This window comes from Littorina saxatilis, linkage group LG17 (assembly GCF_037325665.1).
Source record: "Littorina saxatilis isolate snail1 linkage group LG17, US_GU_Lsax_2.0, whole genome shotgun sequence".
NCBI lineage: Eukaryota > Metazoa > Mollusca > Gastropoda > Littorinimorpha > Littorinidae > Littorina > Littorina saxatilis.
Window position 1 is genome coordinate 6,290,664 of NC_090261.1, and position 10,324 is coordinate 6,300,987.

Consider the following 10,324-nt stretch of genomic DNA (forward strand, 5'->3'; position numbering starts at 1 on the left):
AATTTATAAAACGATCCAAATTTACGTTTATCTTATTCTCCATCATTTGCTGATTCCAAAAACATATAAATATGTTATATTCGGATTAAAAACAAGCTCTGAAAATTAAATATATAAAAATTATTATCAAAATTTTTTTTTCGAAATCAATTTAAAAACACTTTCATCTTATTCCTTGTCGGTTCCTGATTCCAAAAATATATAGATATGATATTTTTGGATTAAAAACACGCTCAGAAAGTTAAAACGAAGAGAGGTACAGAAAAGCGTGCTATCCTTCTTAGCGCAACGAATACCCCGCTCTTCTTGTCAATTCAACGGGCACTGCCTTATGCCACGGGCGGTGGAGTGACGATGCTACGAGTATACGGTCTTGCTGCGTTGCGTTGCGTTCAGTTTCATTCTGTGAGTTCGACAGCTACTTGACTAAATATTGTATTTTCGCCTTACGCGACTTGTTACTTCTTGTGCTAGGTGTTGATTTTAAGTTGCCTTGCTTCCGGACGGTCAAGTCCACTTTGTTCACATGCTAACTATTTCTCCCCCTTGTACATACACATTGTGTTTGATGCAATAAAAATTCGCCTTCGCCTTCGCCTTCGCCTTCTCTCTCTCTCTCTCTCTCTCTCTCTCTCTCTCTCTCTCTCTCTCGCTCTCTCTCTCTCTCTCTCTCTCTCTCTCTCGCTCTGAGTCTGTGCAGAAAATGTTTGTGTGTGTGTGTGTGTGTGCGTGCGTGCGTGTGTGTGTGTGTGTGTGCGTGCGTGCGTGCGTGCGTGTATGCGTGCGTGTGTGTGTGTGTGTGTATGTGTCCGGTGGGCTGGCTACGATAAAGGTTTTGTTTCCCAGTTTAAAGATCGACTGATTTGTATGTATAAACAAAACTGGCATTGGGAAATGGAGACAAACGAGAAGTATCAATGGTTTTATTCTTTTAAAAGCGTCTTTCAGCCTGAGAAGTACATATTATGTATAGCAAACAAATGGAAAATAGATGCGCTTGCTAGATTTCGGTTAAGAGCCTGTGGGCTGGGGAGCAATGCTCAGTGGTTTTTAATACAACAGGCACGCGACAGTGCATGCCCGATGTGTGATGGAGGCTGTGATGACGAGGTACACTTTCTTTTCCACTGTGCAGCTTATGCTGATATCCGTGCAAAGTGTAACGTGTTAAACAGTTGTTCTAAACCAGCCTCAATGGAAGATGTAACCCGTATCCTAGCCCTGGATGAAGAAAGTGTACTCGAAGCAACTGCACAATTTATTTCTAAGGCACTAAACATGCACAAAAAGAAACTAGATGAGTCAAGCTGAAATGATGTATAATGTAATTTTTACGTACGCAAATGTTGGACTGGATGGTCTTCTCATTTAAATCGGGTTGCGTGTACATGTATACGCGTGGATTTACACGTGTGCGGGTGTAGTCTATATAAGCGTATATGTGTGTGTGTGTGTGTGTGTGTGTGTGTGTGTGTGTGTGTGTGTGTGTGTGTGTGTGTGTGTGTGTGTGTTTGTTCGTCTGCAGCCATTGTTGTTTTTGTATAGATATGTATTTAGACATGTTTCCCTACTAGTCACGCAAGGGTAACGCCGACTAGTGGTTTATTGGTTTTAAATATGTGTGGTCTGCAGATTGATTGGTTTTATGAGTGTGTGTTAACTGTTGGATCAGTATTTTCCTTTGTGTGTACATACTATACCTTGCTTTTTACCCTTAGTCTTAGATATTTTTGTTTACCTATGGCTTTCGTGTCGGTGTGTTTTTTTGCTCGTACTCGTAAACTAGTTTGCTATGTTTTTGTTGTTATCAAGGTTTTGTACATTCGTCCTTTTACCCCTTTTATGAATGATGCAGAAATTGTTGTTTTACCTTGTCTATAAGGCTTTTATTAGCTAATGACAATAAAGTGTCAAAGCGTCAAAGCGTCTCTCTCTCTCTCTCTCTCTCTCTCTCTCTCTCTCGCTCTCTCTCTCTCTCTCTCTCTCTCTCTCTCTCTCTCGCTCTGAGTCTCTGTGCAGAAAATGTTTGTGTGTGGGTGTGGGTGTGTGTGCGTGCGTGTGTGTGTGCGTGCGTGCGTGTGTGTGCATGCGTACGTGCGTGTGTGTGTGTGTGTATGTGTGCGGTGTGTGTATGTGTGTGTGTGTATTAGTGTGTCAGTGTGTGTGTGTGTGTGTGTGTGTGTGTGTGTGTGTGTGTGTGTGTGTGTGTTCGTAAGGCGTATCATAGCGTGCTTTCGCTTGACTGAATGGTTAATCAGGCCTCAGCGTTCCTGCGTTACCCTTTAGATTGAGGTTTCTCTGACGACTCTCTACGGCATCCCTTTTGTCAAATCTCCCTTATTGAACACTTCAACAAAGTAGGTTGTAGACTCTAACGATAGGAAAAGTGTAGGGACACGATTTAGGAACAAGCGCGCGCCACAAAACAACTTTTTTGTTGAAGGTGTAGGGAAAGGGCTCCTAATGTGGACCGGTTTCTAATATGGACCACCTCCTGTTCTGACAAACTAAATGCGCTTGAGCGGCGCTCAATACAATTTCAGTCGCTGTATTCACCCTCTCTGGATAACTTGCACACGTCAAAACATTTGCAGAAACACAAACTGCAAAACCGTTAGGCTTTTTCTCTTTTTTGGTTCACGTAAGTGTAGCGCCTATGCGATGCTAACTTTTGTCTGTCTGTGCGTGTGTATGTGTGTATGTGTGTGATAGAAACTTTAACATTTGACTGAACACCGAAATACTAATTTTACCTGGTTATTATCCAAGCAACCGCTTCAAAGTATTGGAGCAATGATCAACATTTCGTCGGCACGTATGTAGTTAAAGTGTGTATTCAAAGAAAACGGGTGGTGGTTTTTTTTTTTTTTTTTTTTTTTGGGGGGGGGGGGGTAAAAACATGTGACTGGTTTGTGTCGTGTGTGGTATGTAGACCAGGTCAGGGGTCAAGGTTAAGTCACATCGCGTGAAGGATTGTGGTATAGATACAGTTCTCACTCAGCTGCAGTTCGCCGATTCGGGGAAGACGATTTCACATTATTCGGTTTCGTAGCCCCAGAAAAATAGATAAAGAAGATACCAAAGGAGATTTCCTACAGGTTGATCTGCACAGCGTGTTTCCAGTGTGTGCGCGAGGAAGCGCTGTCGAAAGCGCAGTGTCGATCTGGCAGTCGTGTCCGGGTAAGTAGGCTACAGACAGACAGATCTAGATCTAGTGTCTCCCACTCTTGCACCGTGTCACCTATGCTTACTGTGTGTGTGTGTGTGTGTGTGTGTGTGTATATGTGTGACGGAGTGATTGAGTTTGTGTTACTGTTTGTCGATTTCTTACGGGAGCCTTGAAGGCTTCGCCTCTTGTTCGCTTTTGGAAGCGTTCACTAGATTTGCCGCCTAAAACGGACTCGTTTTTGTCTACAGCCAAAGCTGTTACAATGTATCACACACAAAATTGCTATATATGACAGCTAAGACCGTATTTGTTACATTTTAGCAGTGTTGACCCCGAGTTTCTACTGCGAACAAAAAATAATAGCAAAATATCAAAGTATGTGTGTGTCCCCTAATATGGACCACCTTCAACAAATCGAAGAAAATAAAAGCCAAATTAGGCTATTTGTATTAACCAAATCTGTTATCTGTTGTTCATAATTTCTTGGAGAGTTATCTTCCTCCGAAAGCGGCGTATGGCTGCCTAAATGGCGGGGTAAAAACGGTCATACACGTAAAATTCCACTCGTGCAAAACTGACACGAGTGTACGTGGGAGTTTTAGCCCACGAACGCAGAAGAAGAAGAAGAAGAAGAGAGTTATCTTTTGCTTTGGTATCAAGCAAGAATGGAGCATGCCACGACAAACAAACGTACGTGTTCAGTATGAACCCTTCTTTTGACATCCACGCACGGAAAACGCAGGAGACAGGCGTTCGTGTTCAGTATAAACGGACCCTATGACGTGAGGGTTGTTCAAATCACAAATTTGTCAACATGTGACAAGTGGTGCTTGAAAATTGGTCATTGTTCTACTAAAATCATTATGAATGTCCTGAGGCAAAAGGTCATTCATGCTTTTAGTATTACCTTGTCCTTGCTAATTGCTATCGACAATTGAGTTTCACCATCCGATGACAAAATGGTCTATTTTGCACATGTTGTGCAATTGTCTTTACAAACATATTTCTTTGAACAGTATAACGGAAGTTAAAATGCTTGAAACTGAATTGTAAAACTCCACTGAAGCCAGCACTGGAATAAGAAAATGATTGTTGATGCGTATTGAGAAATAATTCATAAAGCCCGTTAAAAATTGCATAAAGTTAAGTTCCTAGTTTTGTCAGGGCACAACGCAAAGTACAGTCACCCGTCATTTGTTTTCGAAAATGTGGGTCACATCCCTCTTGTTTGTTTCATGGGCGCGTGTTTTCACAAAATCGGCTCAAAACCGGCTCAAAACGTATGCTTCTCAGCGGAGAAGGATGTCATAGGCTGTAATTGAAATTTTTTATTTTAAAATTGCTATATTTGAAAGTGTAAAAAAACCCACAAGTTTGTTTGATTAAAGAAACACTTTTTTTTCCAAAAAAGGGCAATAACTGTTGTCTGGTGCGACGAAAGGGAGATAATTCACAAATCTGAACATGTTTTTCAGATAGAGCAATCAATAAGCTTTACATTGATATATACTATGTACTCTGCCGTCACTTGTGTATGTTATGAACATGTACCACTTGTTTGAAATCAAAGGCAGAATTCTCAATAGTTATTACACGATCTGTATAATAAATAGCTTATTTAAAAACAATCTCCTCAAATATATATATAGGCTATATAAAAAAATATGTAAATATAAATCCCAATAGGCTGTCTGTGAAGGGATACTTTTTCTCTCTCTCTCTTTCTCTGCTAAGAGATTTTAACAAATCTCGGAAGAAAGTCTCTGCTGACTTTCAATTGTTTCTTTCACAATTTCTGATGTTTTGTGTGTGTGTGTGTGTGTGTGTGTGTGTGTGTGTGTGTGTGTGTGTGTGTGTGTGTGTGTGTGTGTGTGTGTGTGTGTGTGTGCGTGCGTGCGTGCGTGCGTGTGTGCGTGCGTGTAGAGCGATTCAGACCAAACTACTGGACCGATCTGTATGAAATTTTACATGAGAGTTCCTGGGATTGATATCCCCGAATGTTTTTTTCTTTTTTTTGATAAATGTCTTTGATGACGTCATATCCGGCTTTTCGTGAAAGTTGAGGCGGCACTGTCACGCTCTCATTTTTCAACCAAATTGGTTGAAAGTTTGGTCAAGTAATCTTCGACGAAGCTCGGACTTCGGTATTGCATTTCAGCTTGGTGGCTTAAAAATTAATTAATGAATTTGGTCATTAAAAATCTAAAAATTGTGAGAAAATTGTTTTTATAAAACGATTCAAATTTACGTTCATCTTATTTTCCATCATTTGCTGATTCCAAAAACATATAAATATGTTATATTTGGATTAAAAACAAGCTCTGAAAATTAAAAATAAAAAAAATATTATCAAAATTAAATTTTCGAAATCAATTTAAAAACTCTTTCTTCTTATTCCTTGTCGGTTCCTGATTCCAAAAACAAATAGATATGATATGTGTGGATTAAAAACACGCTCAGAAAGTTAAAACGAAGAGAGGCACAGAAAAGCGTGCTATCCTTCTCAGTGCAACTACTACCCCGCTCTTCTTGTCAATTTCACTGCCTTTGCCATGAGCGGTGGACTGACGATGCTTCGAGTATACGGTCATGCTGAAAAATTGCATTGTGTTCCGTTTCATTCTGTGAGTTCGACAGCTACTTGACTAAATGTTGTATTTTCGCCTTACGCGACTTGTTTATTTCTCTGTTCTCTATACTCCTCTTCCTTGCCGATTGACTTTAAGAAGTCGCGATTATCTATGGCATCTTGTAATTCATCATCAAACCATTTCGGTTTCACTATGTGTCTGACTCTTTTAATTCTCCATGGAGCATGTTTATCATATAGGGCCTATGTCAGTGAAGGCATTGAGCCAGTGTGTTAGTGCAGCATCAGGATTCGTACAATTATAAACATCAGAGAGGGAGGAGTTACAGAGGTCGTGAAGAAATGTGTCTTCGTTGAATTTAGAAAAGGATCTGTATTTTATTGTCTTGTGACCGGCTTTTGGAATTTTTACACCCTTTCTCGACCACGTCAGACAGATAGGGAAATGATCGCTGCAACCACTGGCGGGAACACAACATTCAACAATGTTACGTTGATCATGCATCAGTGACATAAATATGATCTATCAAAGTACTTGTAGATGCTGTGACTCTTGTAGGGGTGTCTACTATCTGTTTGAGATTATAGAGGTTAAGCATATCTAGCCATAGCTTATTCTGCTTAAGCTAATCAATATTAAAGTTTCCCAATAACATTATTTCCTTTGATTCGAGTAAAACTGCATCTAACATCTGCGTAAGATTATCCGACCAATTTGCTCTCTCTACAGGATTTCTATAACAGAAACCTATGAGGAGTGGAGGTGCTCCTTTCATTTTACCTTCTACCCACACCGACTCCACAAACTGCTCAAGGTGTGTTAATCTTGTATAGCTAAATGATTCACTTATGTGCAGAAGCAAGCCAGTTTCTTTACTTTGCTGTGGGTCTCTGCGTAGCATGTTGTAACCAGGAATAGCTACATCGGCATCCGAAATCTGCTGAGATAATCGTGACTCTGAGAATCCGGAAATGTGAACATTTGAACCAGAATTTAAAAGCATACTAAATACGTCATTCATTTTGTTAATTGCATGGTTAATGTTAAGGTGGCCCACACGAAGACCTTCTTTTCTGGGCCATAAATTTGAACAGCTATTCATTGTGAATATTAACAGTATTCTGAATCTTGAACGTTAAATAGTCCGAGATATCTACTGAAATCTCTTGATCAATCTGTAACAAACTCGCAGGAACAAAGAAATGTGTCAAACAAGAAAGAACAATTTAGAAACACAAAGTGTCAAACAATGACGTTATCGATAAGGTACAATAGGTAAATAAGGCAGAAACTCAACGTGTCAAACAATGACGTTATCGATAAGGTACAATAGGTAAATAAGGCAGAAACTCAACGTGTCAAACAATGACGTTATCGATAAGGTACAAGAGGTAAATAAGGCAGAAACTCAACGTGTCAAACAATGACGTTATCGATAAGGTACACTAGGTAAATAAGGCAGAAACTCAACGTGTCAAACAATGACGTTATCGATAAGGTACAAGAGGTAAATAAGGCAGAAACTCAACGTGTCAAACAATGACGTTATCGATAAGGTACAAGAGGTAAATAAGGCAGAAACTCAACGTGTCAAACAATGACGTTATCGATAAGGTACAATAGGTAAATAAGGCAGAAACTCAACGTGTCAAACAATGACGTTATCGATAAGGTACAATAGGTAAATAAGGCAGAAACTCAACGTCAAGCGTAGAATAACTAGTAAAGAGACAAGGAAATGTTTCGGACGACAAATTAAGTAAAACAACGAAAGCAAACAATAAACAAGTAGAAAATCGAAAGGCAGATTAGCACAAGAAAACAGGAAAATAAAAATAAAACGGTAATATTAAAGAACCAAACTAAAACTACGGAACGAATGTAATAAACTCGAAACAAGTCTGACACAAAGCACTTGACATTGGAGTCAATGTTGACACATGTGTCGCCTAGAAACAGCAGCCGCGTTCAAAGCCGATATATACCGGTATATGAAAGGGGCGAATAGCTTGACCGTCCAAACACACCGCTGTCACTGAAGCACTGAAGCGTGTCCAATATAAGAGGCGCACAGTAAAGAAGCAAGCACACACCGAGTCTCTGTCTCAAGCAAGACAAGAAAATGTTTCTTCTCGTCTCTTTGTCAAAGAGTTGCTGTGACAGCCTGAAGCACAGCACAGTAAAAACGAAGGTTATAAGAAAATCGACCAGGAGGATAAAGGCCACGAAATCATGCTCACACCCTCACAAGGGTAAGGTTCGTGCAGTAGCACAGTCGTACACACATTTGCAAAGTTTTACTTTCATGGCAGATGACGCCAATAACGCTGTATTTTCTCTTACCGCACACAAACACACACACACCTACACACACACACACACGCTCACACGCTCACACTCTCTCTCTCACACACACACACACACACACACACACACACACACCCCCACACACACACACACACTGTTAGGAAACGCTGCCGTTGCTGAACTTTGGTTCAGTTTTGTGTGTTGCATGTAGTTGACTTATTTGTACTTTGTGGGAAAGTACCGATATTATATTTTGTAAACACAATATTTATGTTTGGACGAGAATGCAGGTGAACTTTCTAGTCCTGTCAAAACAAGTTGTTTACCACGTTGTTTTGAGTCGTGGGTTCGTGGCGTTCGCTCGGATTAAGTGCGTCGGCACTTTTGATGTACGTCACAGAGAATGTCACTATTCTAGTCCATGGACAGTTCATCTAATTCTAGTTGTATCATGTTCGGTCTGGAATATTCTCGAGATTGAGTATTTATTACATAGGCCAGCGCGATTTGTATGTTAAAAGGCTTCTACTTTGAGTTCTGCTACGATGTGCAGTTGTATACATGTATGGAATGCTAAATAAATCCTCGAACTCAATTTGACGAGTTGTGTGTTTTGATGCGAAGAAATCCTGAATAAAATTCTGCTTAAACCAATTTGACGAGTTTTTGTCTGCTGCTGTGAAGACGGGCCACGTAGAATAAAAGAACACAACTATTGAGAACTTCGTCAATCTCAAGTGTCGTGTAACACACACACACACACACACACACACACACACACACACACACACACACACACACACACACACACACACTCACACACATGTAAGAATAGAGAGAGAGAGAGAGAGAGAGAGAGAGAGAGAGAGAGAGAGAGAGAGAGAGAGAGAGAGAGAGAGAGAGAGAGAGAGAGAGAGAGAAAGAGAACAACCAGTCCGTTTTGAACTGTCTGGTTGGTATACACACGTAAATAGGCCCAGTGAAATTGAACACTTTATCTGTACATATTTATTATGATATATGCGTGTGGAAGGAGTGTGAAGTTTTATGCATACACCATAACAAAATCCTGTGCTTTGCATTTGGTAAATAAACTGTTTTACTTTTTGAGAGAGAGAGAGAGAGAGAGAGAGAGAGAGAGAGAGAGAGAGAGAGAGAGAGAGAGAGAGAGAGAGAGAGAGAGAGAGAGAGAGAGAGAGAGAGAGAGAGAGAGAGAGAGAGAGAGATGCACATTAAGGCAGAGAGTGATGCAACAGGTAATAGGCATTCACCAACTTTCTTCCGATTCAAATTACGCTTTCACGGATGCCTTCGAGATTTTATTTGTCTCTGTCAGAATGAAACACAACAACAACAAAAACCAAACAAAGCCGCCGTTGCAGCTTACAGCGACCGTTCCGAATGATGGGCTAATCAATTGTGACACAACACAGCAGTCACGTATTATTATTCACATTCAGGACATTGTATAAGACGGATTGAAGATTCGCGAAAAATGCCCGTACTGTAGATATTGCCATATTTGTCACAAGACGTGAAATGCTACAGCGTGCGCACATCGCAATGAGCTGTGGTTGTTTCTGTCGCAATAATGATCTAACTGGAGGCCAGGGCTATATGGATGGTGTATGTTGTCCTTTCTGTCGCAATAATGACCTAACTGGAGGCCAGGGCTATATGGATGGTGTATGTTGTCCTTTCTGTCGCAATAATGACCCAACTGGAGGCCAGGGCTATATGGATGGTGTATGTTGTCCTTTCTGTCGCAATAATGATCTAACTGGAGGCCAGGGCTATATGGATGGTGTATGTTGTCCTTTCTGTCGCAATAATGACCTAACTGGAGGCCAGGGCTATATGGATGGTGTATGTTGTCCTTTCTGTCGCAATAATCACCTAACTGGAGGCCAGGGCTATATGGATGGTGTATGTTGTCCTTTCTGTCGCAATAATGACCCAACTGGAGGCCAGGGCTATATGGATGGTGTATGTTGTCCTTTCTGTCGCAATAATGATCTAACTGGAGGCCAGGGCTATATGGATGGTGTATGTTGTTCTGTCTGTCGCAATAATGACCCAACTGGAGGCCAGGGCTATATGGATGGTGTATGTTGTCCTTTCTGTCGCAATAATGACCCAACTGGAGGCCAGGGCTATATGGATGGTGTATGTTGTCCTTTATGTCGCAATAATGATCTAACTGGAGGCCAGGGCTATATGGATGGTGTATGTTGTCCTTTATGTCGCAATAATGACC

General features: G+C 40.7%; 1 long non-coding RNA gene across 1 annotated transcript; it reads right to left on the reverse strand.

The window, feature by feature from the left end:
- Nucleotides 1-9,371: 9,371 nt before the first annotated feature.
- LOC138951838 (uncharacterized) lies at nt 9,372-10,317 on the reverse strand. Its single transcript, XR_011451229.1, has 2 exons — nt 9,784-10,317; nt 9,372-9,663 (listed from the first exon to the last, which is right to left on the reverse strand). It is a non-coding gene; the product is annotated as an uncharacterized lncRNA (long non-coding RNA).
- Between the last annotated feature and the right edge of the window lie 7 nt (nt 10,318-10,324).